The sequence below is a fragment of the Pinus tabuliformis genome, chromosome 3_1, assembly GCF_031772625.1.
Source record: "Pinus tabuliformis cultivar Carrire ecotype Pingquan chromosome 3_1, CPIR1, whole genome shotgun sequence".
NCBI classification, from domain to species: domain Eukaryota; kingdom Viridiplantae; phylum Streptophyta; class Pinopsida; order Pinales; family Pinaceae; genus Pinus; species Pinus tabuliformis.
Window position 1 is genome coordinate 191,020,982 of NC_142301.1, and position 14,901 is coordinate 191,035,882.

A 14,901-nucleotide genomic window follows, 5' to 3' on the forward strand; every position below is an offset into this window, starting at 1 on the left:
TGGTTGATGAAATTTTAAAAAAGTAAAGCAATGGTTTGATTTTCTTTAAAAATTTATTTATATACTTGAGTTATTTTTAATAAATCTAATCATAAATTGTTCTACTTTTTTATGAAATTAAAGGTTTAGAAGTTGATATCGTAACAAATAATTTTAAATTATGATTTATATGGGTGTATATGGGATATCTATAATAATAAATAAATAGACAATGTTTAATTGAATTATTGAATGTTTTGGCCCTTTAAAGGTACAGCTCTTGATCAATTGTCTCTTATATCTATTTAGAGAATTGTAATCAAAATAACATAAAACATATTTTCTTATTCCATTGAAAATATCAACAAGTGAATTTGATCAACCAACTTAATATGTGATTGAGTACTTAATAATGCAGTTAATATTTATTATATTAAAAATAATTTTTGAAAAATATCATAAAATAGATCGTATTCATTTGTAATAACAATTTTCTATAATATTACTAATCATATAATTCAATTTATTTTGATGATAAAAGTATTTTATAAATATAGTTTTTTTAATTAGATTTTGATATATAATAATAATTAATTATGAAAATTTTAACTTTTAATTTTATTTTTAAATAATTAACTTTTTAAAATAATAAATATTTATGAAACTATTTTTTTATATTAATATAAAAAATGGTTAATTATAAAATTAAAACATAATTGTATATAAAATTTAAAATAAGAAATATTAATTTTTAATTACTTAATTAATTAAAAAAAACCTATTTACATACTTATATTCTTTTTTAAGTAAATACATAATCCATAAGTTTAAGGAAAAGGGTAAATGAAAAAGTTAATATTGAGTAACTGAGAAATTAAAATAAAATAATTTTGATAATTGAAATGGTAACTTTTCTATATACTCAACATTAAAAGTGTACCTTAGGAATTAAAATCCTTTGACAACTTTATAAAGGTATTTAGCCTTGTCTCATTTTCAAAAGATTTAGGTTGATATGTAATATAAATAAATTATAAACATAGTACTTAGAAATCAAAACCTTTTGAAGTGTGTGTTGGTGTATCATACAATCAAAATAAAATAAATTACACCACCATACATAGTATTACTTAAATATATATACTGAAGAAACACATGCAGACATCATATGGTATTTTGTGTTGAGTGATAAGGGGTTCTTCTTGTGGAAGTTGAGTGAAAATATTTATCTTACTTCCACATGATCCTTGGGATGAAACATGTTTAAAATTAAAATATTTTTTGGGTATTCAATCATGTCACTGGGTATCTAAGTTAAGTAAACTAATTTTCTGTAGATTTATTGTTCTTTAAAATTTTTCCTTCAGAAAGATCAAAAGTTAATTCCACAAATGTGTTAGTGAAACTAGTCGACTAGTTTCTTGTTTACAAATCAATGCATGATGGATCAAAGTTAAAATGGATTGGCATTAATTCTTAGTATGTGAGTCTATACGTGCCCAAGTGCATGTGCATAAATACCAATCCCTTGTTGAACATGATAAAAATTACACCTCATTCATATTAGACAACACTATATATATATATATATATATATATATATATATATATATATGAAATTTATGATTGACATTAAAACAATTTTTTAAATGTCATCTTCCAATTCTATATTACACAATTAAAAAATGATATATCTCCATCACATTAAGCTATAAAAATAGTTTTGAATGAAATTTAAAAAGAAAGAGTTATTTTCCATTACTTTTTTTTATATTATTTAGATAAAATTGATTTTAGAATATTTTATTTAAGATATTCATTACAATAATTAATTTCTTTTAATATTCTTTTTAAAAGCTATGTGAACATAATAGTTACACATTTCATTCATATTGAATTGTGAAAAATACATTTTGTCAAGAATAACCTAATTCATTTTAACTATAAAATAGTTTAATGATAACACGTCAAATCAATAAAAGTCATTAATAAAATTTTAATTATACTAGTACAACCACATTTGATTATATATTAATTTGCGCATCTAATTAGAATACAAACTAATTTCTTTTAATATTATTTGAAAATGCTATGTGAACATAAAAGTTACACATTTCTTTCATATTGACTTGCGAATTTTGACAAAAAAATAACCTAATTCATTTCAACTGGGAAGTCCTGGTTACCGGGTGCAAGCCCAAGAAGTGATGATTGATGCTATGTGATTCGTTCTCCACATTTCACTAGTTTCAATCCCACTTCTTCACCCCTGTGAGCATCACCCGATGCAATGAGTGCTAAGTGAACTATTCAAAAAACATGAGAAATTAGTGAGTTACGACTACCTCTCATGGAAATGGTCATACGTGAATGATCTTACTTAACGCAGTTGAATCCCAAAATGATATCTAATATAATGCACTGCGTAAAACCCCCATACTTAAATTCAAAAAGAGTCAAGGGATCTCTACTTGAATGGTTCATGAGGCACAATACTTGCTAAGGTTTTGCAAATGGGGTAGCAAGCTAAGTGGGCTTGATTGTGGGGTACAACTCCACTAAGCGCGCTTGAGCCAGAGGAGTTCTGGGATGGGTGACCTCCTGGGAAGTCCTGGTTACCGGGTGCAAGCCCCGGAAGTGATGATTGATGCTATGTGATTCGTTCTCCACATTTCACTAGTTTCAATCCCACTTCTTCACCCTTGTGAGCATCACCAGATGCAACGAGTGCTAAGTGAACTATTCAAAAAACATGAGAAATTAGTCAGCTACGACTACCTCTCATGGAAATGGTCATACGTGAATGATCTTACTTAACGCAGTTGAATCCCAAAATGATATCTAATATAATGCACTGCGTAAAACCCCCATACTTAAATTCAAAAAGAGTCAAGGGATCTCTACTTGAATGGTTCATGAGGCACAATACTTGCTAAGGTTTTGCAAATGGGGTAGCAAGCTAAGTGGGCTTGATTGTGGGGAAAAACTCCACAGTTAAGCGCGCTTGAGCCAGAGGAGTTCTGGGATGGGTGACCTCCTGGGAAGACTTGGTTACCGGGTGCAAGCCCCGGAAGTGATGATTGATGCTATGTGATTCGTTCTCCACATTTCACTAGTTTCAATCCCACTTCTTCACCCCTGTGAGCATCACCCGATGCAATGAATGCTAAGTGAACTATTCAAAAAACATGAGAAATTAGTGAGTTACGACTACCTCTCATGGAAATGGTCATACGTGAATGATCTTACTTAACACAGTTGAATCCCAAAATGATATCTAATATAATGCACTGCGTAAAACCCCCATACTTAAATTCAAAAAGAGTCAAGGGATCTCTACTTGAATGGTTCATGAGGCACAATACTTGCTAAGGTTTTGCAAATGGGGTAGCAAGCTAAGTGGGCTTGATTGTGGGGAAAAACTCCACAGTTAAGCGCGCTTGAGCCAGAGGAGTTCTGGGATGGGTGACCTCCTGGGAAGTCCTGGTTACCGGGTGCAAGCCCCAGAAGTGATGATTGATACTATGTGATTCGTTCTCCACATTTCACTAGTTTCAATCCCACTTCTTCACCCCTGTGAGCATCACCCGATGCAATGAGTGCTAAGTGAACTATTCAAAAAACATGAGAAATTAGTCAGTTACGACTACCTCTGATGGAAATGGTCATACGTGAATGATCTTACTTAACGCAGTTGAATCCCAAAATGATATCGAATTTAATGATAACATGTCAAATCAATAAAAGTAGTTAATGAAATTTAATTCTTATTATACTAGTACAACTAAATTTGCCTATATATTAATTTCTCCATCTAATTAGAATACAAACTTATTAGAATTGGTTCAACCAAATATTAATGATGTGTTTAATCCTAAATTTAATTTTAATTATACTAGTACAACCAAATTTTCTTATATATTAATTTCCCCATCTAATTAGAATACAAATTTATTAGAATTGGTTCAACCAAATTGGTGGGAAGGAGCTAAGTGGCATGCATATAATTTTTTAAATTTATCAAAAACCAATGCCACCTAACAAACTTTGTAACACACTACAATGGTTAATAAGCATTAAGACTAATCATATGGTGAGCTGCTGAGCATATTCGCTTGACAATCAATTTAGGCTATCAATTAAAAAAATAAAAATAAAAGTGAACAAATCCTCATCCACCTTAAGTTGAAATAAGAAGCCTTCAACAAATATATTTTAATGATAACATGTCAAATAAAATATTTACAGCTCTTAAAATTTAATTGAAATTTAGTCTTAAATATTCACATTAATATGTATATTATAATAACAGTTCGTAATATATAACATTTTATTTTATTTTATTTTTCAAAATAAATAATATTTATAACTTTGTAATATCCCTAGTGTAAATACTCATGTAAAAACTTAAGTGAAATAAAATATTCATAAATAATGAAGTTTACCATTAACCGTTTTAGTTAGGGTTCATTTCTTGATAACTGCCCTTAACGTTCTTTATTCACCGGAGATCGACTGTTACCGATGAGAAAGCATAAGTTCTCTACAATGAAGGGACTCACAGTAATCTTTTGGCTGCTGCTATTGCAATGCATATGTGTCCATAGCATGGTATAGAGGCCACTTCTTCTCCAGAGATCTACAACGGGAATCGATCGAGGGGATTTATAGTGAAGACCACTTTGTAGACTGGTCTGCGCCGGGCCTTGTACTCGAGTAGTTGCGATGAGACTTACGGTTTCATGCCTTGAACTACATCATTAGTGGGAAACTTGTTGTTGCTGATGGTTTATGGATGCCTATTGTTCCAATCGGCCACATTTATGTCAAATGGAAGCGAGCTCCTGTTGACTGTGATGGGACCTGGTATAATTGGGGGCTTGTTTTTACCTATTCTTGGAGCTTTTCTGGATGCCCTGCTGATCTGAGTACAAGGATCGAACTTTCTCACACATTATTATTGAAAGGAAGTTCTTTCTCTGTGTTGAAGGTGATGGAGGCAAGGAGGCTGCCAGGATAAGATAAGTAACTGCATTCTTTATAGAGAAAGTATTTTAATGCATGCAGTAAAAGATTGAATATTTTATATGTTTTCTTGGTAGAGAAAGTATTTTAATGCATGCAGTAAAAGATTGAATATTTTATATGTTTTCTTGGTAAAGAAAGTGTTTTAATGCATGCAATGAAAGAATGATTATTTTATATGTTTTCTTGGTAAAGGAAATATGTTAGTGCATGCAGTTAAAGATTGAATATTTTATATGTTTTCTTGGTAAAAGAAAATATTTTAATGCATGCAGTAAAAGATTGGTTATTTTATAGGTTTTCTTGGTAAAGAAAATATGTTAACGCATGCAGTTAAAGATTGAATATTTCATATGTTTTCTTGGTAAAGAAAATAGGTAATTCCTCTTAGAAAGACTACATGTGAGTCTTGTGTGTGAAATGCTTGTCTCTTGTCATTTTCTTGGAATAAAATCCTTGCTAAATATAGCCAAAATATCTTCTTGAGAAAAGATGGTGAGGCATATAAACTTCTTGAGGACATAGTGTGAAAAGTGGCCAAGTTTTCTTTGAATTAGAATATGTATTTTTATTTAATAAAAGTTTCTTGAAAAAGGATATATGCTAATTGCATAGTGATTCTAGCTAGTTTCTGAGTTTCTAGTGAAATAGTTATGCATTACATGCATGATAGAAATAGCTAATGATGTGCTTCTAGGCACATATATATTCATTTCTAATTTTCTTGAAGAAAGCGTATGTTTTATATACACATAAATATAGTTTCCTTTTAGGAAAAGAGTGCATTCTTCATGCATGAAAATAATGACTTTATGGAAATCTCTTGAAAAAAAATAGAGATTATTTCCTTAGAAGACACATATGAATAGTGTTCATAAAAGAAATAAAATCCATACTTGTTTCATGAAAAGATTAGGTGCATTGAAGTAAAAGTAATTGTGTTAGGAAAAACACAAGTTGCATGCACATAAGGGTAGCTATTGTGACTTTGGACATATGATTTTGTGTGTACGTAGAGAAAGTGATTATGCTAACTTTGTTTTAAAATAATAATCTCTTGAAAATATTGTCTCGTTAGATGAGTTGTGTCGGTTTCTTGATTTTAGTGCATAAAAGGTTAAGTTAACCATGTTATTGTTTCCTGAATTTTTATTCATAAAGATGGAATCTATAATAATTTCTTGACAGGGAAGCATGAGGAACCTACCTATGGGAAGATAGATAATTGATGGTATAATGAATTCCTTTAAGAAAGAAGTAAGTAATTTGTTACATGAAATGATGGTAGTATTCTAGAGAAGAGAATATGAGTTGTTTACATTTAAGAAGGGCTATTATGATAAGCTATTATATGCATGAAGAATAGTCATTGTGATATAGAGATAAGTTCTTTGTATGATAGAGAAACTATGTTGAGTTCTCGAAAAATAACTATGTGAAAAGGACACATGTGCATAAGCATAGGAACAATAGTTTGTTACATGTATGGAGATATCACGATTGTGTTATACGTTTAGTAGAACTAATGGGTTAGATCTCTTAAAGAGAATTATGCATTAGCGTGAACAAACATTGTGGAAGTAAAACAAGTAATTACTTGAACATATGTACTAATTAATTAGTATGTTATGCTTGCTCATACACATGAGTAGATGTTAAAAGATCACTTTTAGAGGTTGCTTATTGATTGATTAATATTTTATCTAATGTTGTTGCCAAAGCATTTTGATGACAAAAATGATAGGAAACGATGGCGATTGGTGCCAAAGAAAAGTGATGTTTAACATTGTGGCAGGAAAAGGATTAATGGTCCATGTAGATGAGTATGAGTTGCGGAATCATACATTAGTGGAACAATCATGCCACAAGGATGTTGCATGAGGCGATATATAGGTAAATATTTTCATGGAAAATGTAATAGCTTTTAGCTAGTTAAGAGACATTTTTATGATATTTCATTGTAATAATTTATAGCAATGTATAAGGGATGTAATCCATTATAAGCCATTGAGTGAGGGGTGAAACCCCTCACGAGAATTTAATAATAATATTAAACGTTTGCTAGTTTTCACCATACGTGGTTTCTAGGGTATATCGGTGTTCAATGGTGTGATTTCTTTTTGTGTTAGTTTGATGATGTTGAATCCTTGATGATGATGGTTCTTTATTTGATGGGATAATCATAATGTCCAAGTATGCGGTTAATTAATATGGTTAAGGAAATCATGAAATGGATGAAAGGATTGATGAGACAGTTTATGTTATTACACTACCAAAATGGTGGTTAATGGTTATGCAACTTACTGTCTTTTATTGCAATTTACTTGATGTACTAATGTACATTATATCTAATGGTTAATGAGGAATTTTGGATTTTTGAATTGGATAATTACTTGTGGGTAATTTGTATAAAAAAAATTATAACTCCCTGCTTTTACATGTGAGGTTACCGAGGTACGTTACAAGTGGTATCAGAGCTAAAGGTTGTAGCACTGGCACCTTTGGGAATTGGTAAGCGGAAAAGAAATTGAGGTATGCCACCAGTAGGCATTAACTCATGTATGAGTTTAACCATTCACATATTGATTTACGTAGTACACTACTTTCGTCATGATAAGTGTGATTCGTGTTTAAACTGCTTTGGGTAGTGAGTAATAAATTTTTTGCATAACTATGTTCATGACGTTGGATTCTTGATGAGGATAAAAGACAATAAAACTTTTTTCTCACTTAAGAACAATATTGAACACTCATTACACTTATGAACAATATTGAACACTCATTGAGGAAAAGTGACAAACACTATGAACTTTTGATCTTCAAATATGGCAATAAAAATGATGCATTTATTGAACAATATTGAAGTGACAATGAACGAAATTTAATGAGTCAATGCATGAATATAAATTATGGGGAACATCCTTGAATAGGATGACAGATTTTTTTAAAAGGACATTAGAAGAACCCCTTTAGATATTGAAAATATGCAATGAGTCAAGTAGTGAGACTTGATGGTAATAACTAAGTTTTGATTAAGTTTTGCCATGTTCCATGAAGATGATTGGTAGTTGTGATTGGTTAACGTTGTATGACTAACTAATAGCACTTATGTGCGTGAATTGAATTTGATTGAAGCTTATCACAATTCACAAAATAGTGATTATGGTAGTTACTTCTTGTATCGATTTGTTGATAGCAATCCATTGTGGGAAATTGGAAATGTGTAGATTGTTACATCAACTATCATTGACATTTACACAGTAATAAATATTTGCATATACTTTTATGCATGATAGTGTTGTGCCGCAAAATAAAAAAAAAATATTTGGGAAGTGAATACTTGTTAAATGATACATATGTTTAACTAATGATTGCTGATGGGATTAAGTAGTGGTAGATTAATGGCAGTAAGAAAAACCCATCATGTATAATGTTGCAACGAGAATTACAATCATAAATGAGAAAGAATAATGTTATATGATATGCATGAATTGTGTTATTTGGAAAATCAGAATGCATACAACATGTATGATGGATATGTTTCCCATCAATATAGATGTTGTGGACCCATGTTGAGGGTTAAGTGTAAATGCATGGTGTACATGCATGTTTATTTTGTTAATGACAATGTGCATATGGTTCCTTAGGTAAATTACTTTGGGAAAGAGTGATAAAAGAGAAATTTAACATGCCAGATAGTTGCAGATAGTTGTGAAAGGCGAGAATGCCTTAGGTTGATGGCAGTTACCTGCCCAACGGGGTTGATGGTACTTGTCTGCCCGGATTTGTGTTGATGGTAGTTACCCGCTCAGAGGGGGTGATGTTACTTGTCTACTCGGATTTTGGTTGATGGAAGTTAGCTGCCCGGAGGGGTTGATGGTACTTTTTTTCCCAAGTTTCCTCTCCTCAGAGATAAATGATCTCAGTAAGGGAAAAATTCCATGTTAGACCAGGTAAGGTCCTTATCAAAGAAACTATCTGGATGTGAAAATGACTCGATCTGGTTGTGGAAACTAGTTTCCATGGGTTGGGAATTCTTTAGCCTAATGTGGTTCTCATAGCTAAAGGAATTAACTAATAAACTATATGTTATGTTAAAAATGAATTTCATATATAGATGTGTAAAAATGTCATGCACATTTAATAGGAAATGAGCTTAGTGCTCAATAAGGAGTTATTGGAAATTTTAATTCCTTTATCATATTATTAATCTTGTGAACATCTTAGTAGGGGCTAAGACAATTTTTACTTGATGCAGTGATTGATTGTTTTGATGATTAGAGAGCTAGGTGCTCTTTTGGTTATTTTAGAAGTACTTGTTTGGTCAATTTAGTGTTGTCTAAATTGCTATCATAAATTGTCAACCCGGGGCTCGTAAGCTGATGAAGTGAAGTGTACAATATATACTTAAGTAACCTTTCCTAGTTCTTTTTGTCGTTTTTAGTTCATGTTTGACTTATCTTCCTAATGTGATGTGATGAAGTTATAAACAAGTGAGTGAATGTGTGTGTATGTGGCGATTTCTAAATGCTTCTTGAAATTTAAAGAGAAAACTTGAACAATAACTTGGAATGAAATTAAATCTTCAAATGAAAGTAAAGCATCAAACAAAAAGACCAATGGCACTAGTTCAATACCCTTACTGCTGATAAGAATGAAAATGACATCTACATTAACTCAATTGAAATAAAGAACACTACTCTAACTCCTCTATTGAATCTAAAGCAATGCAAAAATTAAGTGACAAATCACACTACTTAATTCTCCCTTAACATTCTGCCCTTAGCTAAATTGATCATGTGAAAAAGAGTTAGGAGTGAATTAGCAATATGAGTCTAAAACTAAATAAACCAAGCTGCAATTAAATGATGTTTTGGTCCCATAAAAGTTAGTGAATTATGATAAAAATGACCATCAAGAGATTAGCAACTTGACAAAACTTGATAAAGTAAACTAAGCAAGGAAACTAACTAAGCAAGGAAACTAATGAAAATCAAAGCAAAAGTCAGCAGTTTAGATAAGACAACTTCAAATGCCACTAGTAATAAAAAGAAGGAAAAGAACACTGTCCCGGGCTCCTAATAAAGATGCAAAAACACACACTGATCAGTCATGAAAAGTACGACAATGTAAAGCAGCATAATTCAAACTGTACAATAATATACATGTCAAAAGAAATCAAAATTGCAGAAATAAAACTGTACATTAATATACATGGGAAATTAGAAAAAAAAGAAATGCAGGAAAATAAATTTAAAAGCTACTGTACAATGGTTGTAGCAGACAGGGGCCCTCCATCCACTCAACCAAGTAAAAATATCAGCTACGCAAGTAAGAACAGAACGATCTTCTTGGTGTTAAATCAGCACATAATAAAAATACAGTGGGGAGCGTAAACGCTGTGTAAAATGGTCTTGAAACAGAGTTTTACAAACTGAATAATAACAGCAAAAGACTAACTTAAGAGCTATCTAATCACCGTGTGGAAATGCTTTATTTATAGCAGGAACACAAACTGTTCTGTGCGTAAACTAAGCTAACTAACAACTGTGCAAAAGACACGTTCAGCAGCACCGTGCACAGATTTAGGAAACGGTCATCATGGTTGATAAATCCGCTGTTGGATTCTTGTCCCCTGCAGTCTTCGTGGCTAAAGAAGAGGCTAGCTGTGCATTCCGTGTTCGACCTGAACACGCAGAGCCGTGCCACCATTTGCAACCTTACCGTTTGACCAGAGTTACCTCCGCGTTGACCAGGGGTGTAGACGACTAGTTTGGCTGAGCTGACAGCACACGCACCATGTACACAGTCATACAAACTTGCCCATGTGGCTCTTTCCCTTGGAGGATACCTGGAGCATAACAAATAAGAAAATGGCTGCGGAATCTGGGATCGGATGCAGAATCAGAGATCGGCTGCGGAAACGCTGTATAAGTTGCAGAATTGCAGTATTTGAACCAAAAATCTAAACCAATAGTCAATCATTAGCACAATTAGCAAATCATGACAAAAAGTCCTATAATGCAATGAATTGAACAAGTTGATGAAGGAAATGATGGCAAAAGAAGGAAATGAGTGGGAAAAGGCTACTGGGAGGATGGGTAAATGAGTGCAGGTTTGAGGCTCAACATACCCCCACTGTGAAGGTGTTGCATGTCCTCATGCAACCAAAACTTTGTCATGATTTTTCAGTCCATATGCTCAGATGCCTCTGCCAAGACATCCAACCTTCTCCTTTTTCTTCTTGCTGCCAAGTTTGTTCTTGGTTTTCTAACCAAACACCTAAATTTCAAGTTAATCAAGGCTCTGCTCAATTTCTTGCATTTCCTCTTCAATTTCCTATTCTTTTTCTGCCAAAGACCCAAGTGAAGCATTGTGTTGTCGTGGAAAACTTTGTCCACCTTGCCCTGTTCTCTCAATGCTTCATTTTCCTGTTTAATATGGCGATTCAGGACTTCTAGCTCGAATACTTCTTGTTTTAGAGATTGAACCTGTTGATCAAGAGGAAAGATAGTGCTAGGACCGGCAGCTGATTGCTCTAAGGTTTCTAAGTAATTGTACACCTCCTGCTGGTCAGGGTCAATGTCAGGTGATCTTCTTGGACTTGGTTCATATTCAAACTCTGTTTGAGGGTCTTGCTGAAATGGGCTTTCTTCACATGGAGGAGTGACCTCAACACGTGGGGAACTTGATTTAAAATCAAGCTGGGTAGCAACATTTTCAGGTGTACTTTCTCCCAAGTCAATAAAATGTGGTTGTTTGTCTTTAGTGACCCTCATTTGCCTTTGTAGTCTGCTGCTCCTTCTCACGGCACTAGTGCTCTTTTGATTTTGCAAGGTACTTTGTTTTTTCTTTTGTTTCTTCTTTGAGAGGGCAGTAGCATGGAGTTGAGCAAGTCTATCAGCTAGTGTTTGGGAGTCTTCTTCAATTGAGGGCTCAGGTGAAGGGTATGACTCTTGCACAATGGCTTTTCCTTTATCCCTCTTTTGTCTTTTAGTTCTGCCTCCCTTTTTCCTTTCTTCTTGAGCAATTTCTGGGGCAGTTTCTTGAATAATTTCTTCAGCAGTCTTTTGGGCAGTTTCTTCTACAGCAGTTTCTTGGGCAGTTTCTTTCCCTCTTCTCCTACTTTTCTTTGGTATCCTAGGAGAGCTGCTAGAGGCTTCAACTACCTCTTGAAAATGGTTTCTAACTAGAAACTTCTCCCACGTATCCTTTTTAATTTTCAACTGCTCCTCAATTAAAATTCTAATGAGTCCATGATGATACAAGTGGGATTCAATGTTTCCCACGTGTTTCTGAATAGTGGCACTCATCTTCTTTAGACTAGCTAACAAGAAATAAGGTAGGTTGATAGCATGGTCATCCATAAAGTGCATCATGATTCTTGCATGGTATACATACATGGTACCGAAATGACCTTCACATGTTAAAATTTTTTGAACAAGCAACAGTAATGAAGTCCACTCTTCCTTAATGACATGTACAGGGATTCTCTTAGTGAAAATGGAGGTATCCATACCTGGATTCTTGAGCATATTTTTCCACTCTTGATCTTCAATTGTTCTGTTTTTGAACCAACGTTCTCCTGTTTGAGGCAAACCGGTTGTTGTGGCCAAGGTGCTCTCTGTTATGGTGAACTACAGGTCTCCTACCTCCACGATATTTTCATTGTTTGCATTAAATGACCGGGAAAATGGCTTTGTCACCTCTTTATTGTACCCTTTAAATTTCTGGATGAACTTCAACCATTTGGCTTTCTGCAGTGCTTACTTTGTCTGAGGGTAACCCTCTAAAAATTTCGAACCCTCCGGTTCTGCTCTTAACAATTTCCCCATTTTCGGTTCTCAGTTTTACTTGAAGCTTTGACAGTGGTATATGGACGCTTGAGGAGAATGCTCACGGGAAAAATAGGGGAATTACGGCTGTGACAGAGTAACCGTAATGTGATAAACGTATGGTGCAGAACTCGTGATCGGGGTTTTGAACAGAGAGGTGAGGAAAAAGAAAACAGAGAGGTCTACAGTAAAAACGAGAGTGGTGTGTGAAAACGAGAATGGAAACATTGGTATGAGAGAGTGGAGAACAATATGACAATGGGTTTATGCATGCGGGAAATGGAGATATGAGTAGATGAAGCAACGGCCAAATCCTTAAGCGTCGGGTGGCTACGTACATTTGGCTGCGGAAATGATCACATGTAGAGCTATAGTACATTGGTATAAGTCACTGAGGTACGAGTAATTAATGGAAGAGCAGCCCGTATTAAGTTTGAATCAATAGTAATTAGGGAACCGTTAGGAGGGTGATGAGGTGGATTAAGCGTGATCGTGGACGAGGACTGGACGAGGAGTGGGATAATCTTGTCAATCATTACATTAAGTGACTCCTACCACGATTTGAAAACCATGCATAAAAAACTGTTGGTTAAAGATTTGGAACATACCTTCATACGTTTGCATTTGATCCCTTTGTTGATTATGGTGGCTAACTTTTGATTACTTTCTGACCTTGTAGGTGATATGTATCCTTGCTGCTCTTTGATGATGATGATACCTCTAACTGTAAATTTTTTTCTTTTTGAAAACAGAGTTGCTTTGATTGTAGAGATAGAGTGTGCTCGCTGCGGAAACATGGTATGAGCTGCGGAAACGGTTTCCTAGTTGAGGAAACTACAACAACACTTTTCTGCCTGCACATAGATGATTAGAACAAACTTAACTAAATGGAATAGTCCTGAGAGGGACTTTATTGGTGGAAATGAGATGGAATGAATGAACTGGAAGGAAAAAATTAAGTGGAATGGAGATGATGAGATGGATGAAATGGCAGATGAGATGGACAAAATGGCGGATGAGATGGAAAGAGAAAGAGAGATTTTTTATTTGGAAAATATAAAGTGTCAGGTGACCCTGATTTTCACCTTATATTTTCTGCATAAGACCGCCAATCCAAGATTGGTTTTCAGGCTTATACAAGAGATTTTTTTTTTTTTTTCAATTGAAAGAAAAAAAGATCAGGCTGATGGAGGAGAATAATTCTTCTCCACCAGCCTCATTGCAGAATCTTCTTGGAACAATTTAACAAATTCCTCCTTTGAGAGTGGCTTGTGGTAGACTTTCAATCGGTGGCCATTCACAATGAGAGGAGTCTGAAGCTCATCAATGGTCTTCACTCAAACTTCTCCATTGTTAAAGACTTCATCAATCTCATATGGTACAAGCCAATGAGTTTGAAATTTTCCTTTGAAGTGCTTAAACTTGGAATCAAGCAATAGTGCCCAATCTCCTTTCTGAAACTTCTTCTCTTTGATGTGTCAATCATGCCATTTAGTTCTTTGGTGCTGAACTAGATCAGTCCTTAAAATTGCATCTTGTCTTATCTCATCTAGCTCATTCAGCTGCTCCATTCTGTGCTTTTGGGCTTCTGATAGGCTCATCCCCAATTGAACTGCCATCTTGAAGGTCTTGACTTGGAACTCAATGGGGAGCAGGACTTCTTTCCCATAAACAAGTTCATAGGGAGAATGTCATGTTGTGTTCCTCCATGTAGTTCTATAGGCCCATAAGGCTTCAAGAAGCCTTTCTGCCCAATCTCTTCTGTGCAGATGAACAGTTTTGGTGATGATGCTTTCAAGAACTTTGTTTGTAGATTCCACTTGACCATTTGCTTGTGGATGGTATGGAGTAGATGTTCTGTGCTTGATCTTGCATTCTTCCATCAGCTTCTCCATCAAGTTAGATGTAAATTGACTTCCCTGATCTATCACAATTTCTCCTGGGACACCAAAACGAGTAAAAATATCCTCAAAAAGAAATTGAACAACTGAATTTTCAGTGGCAGACGGCAATGCCTTTGCTTCTACCCATTTAGTAACTTAATCAGTACAAACCAATATAT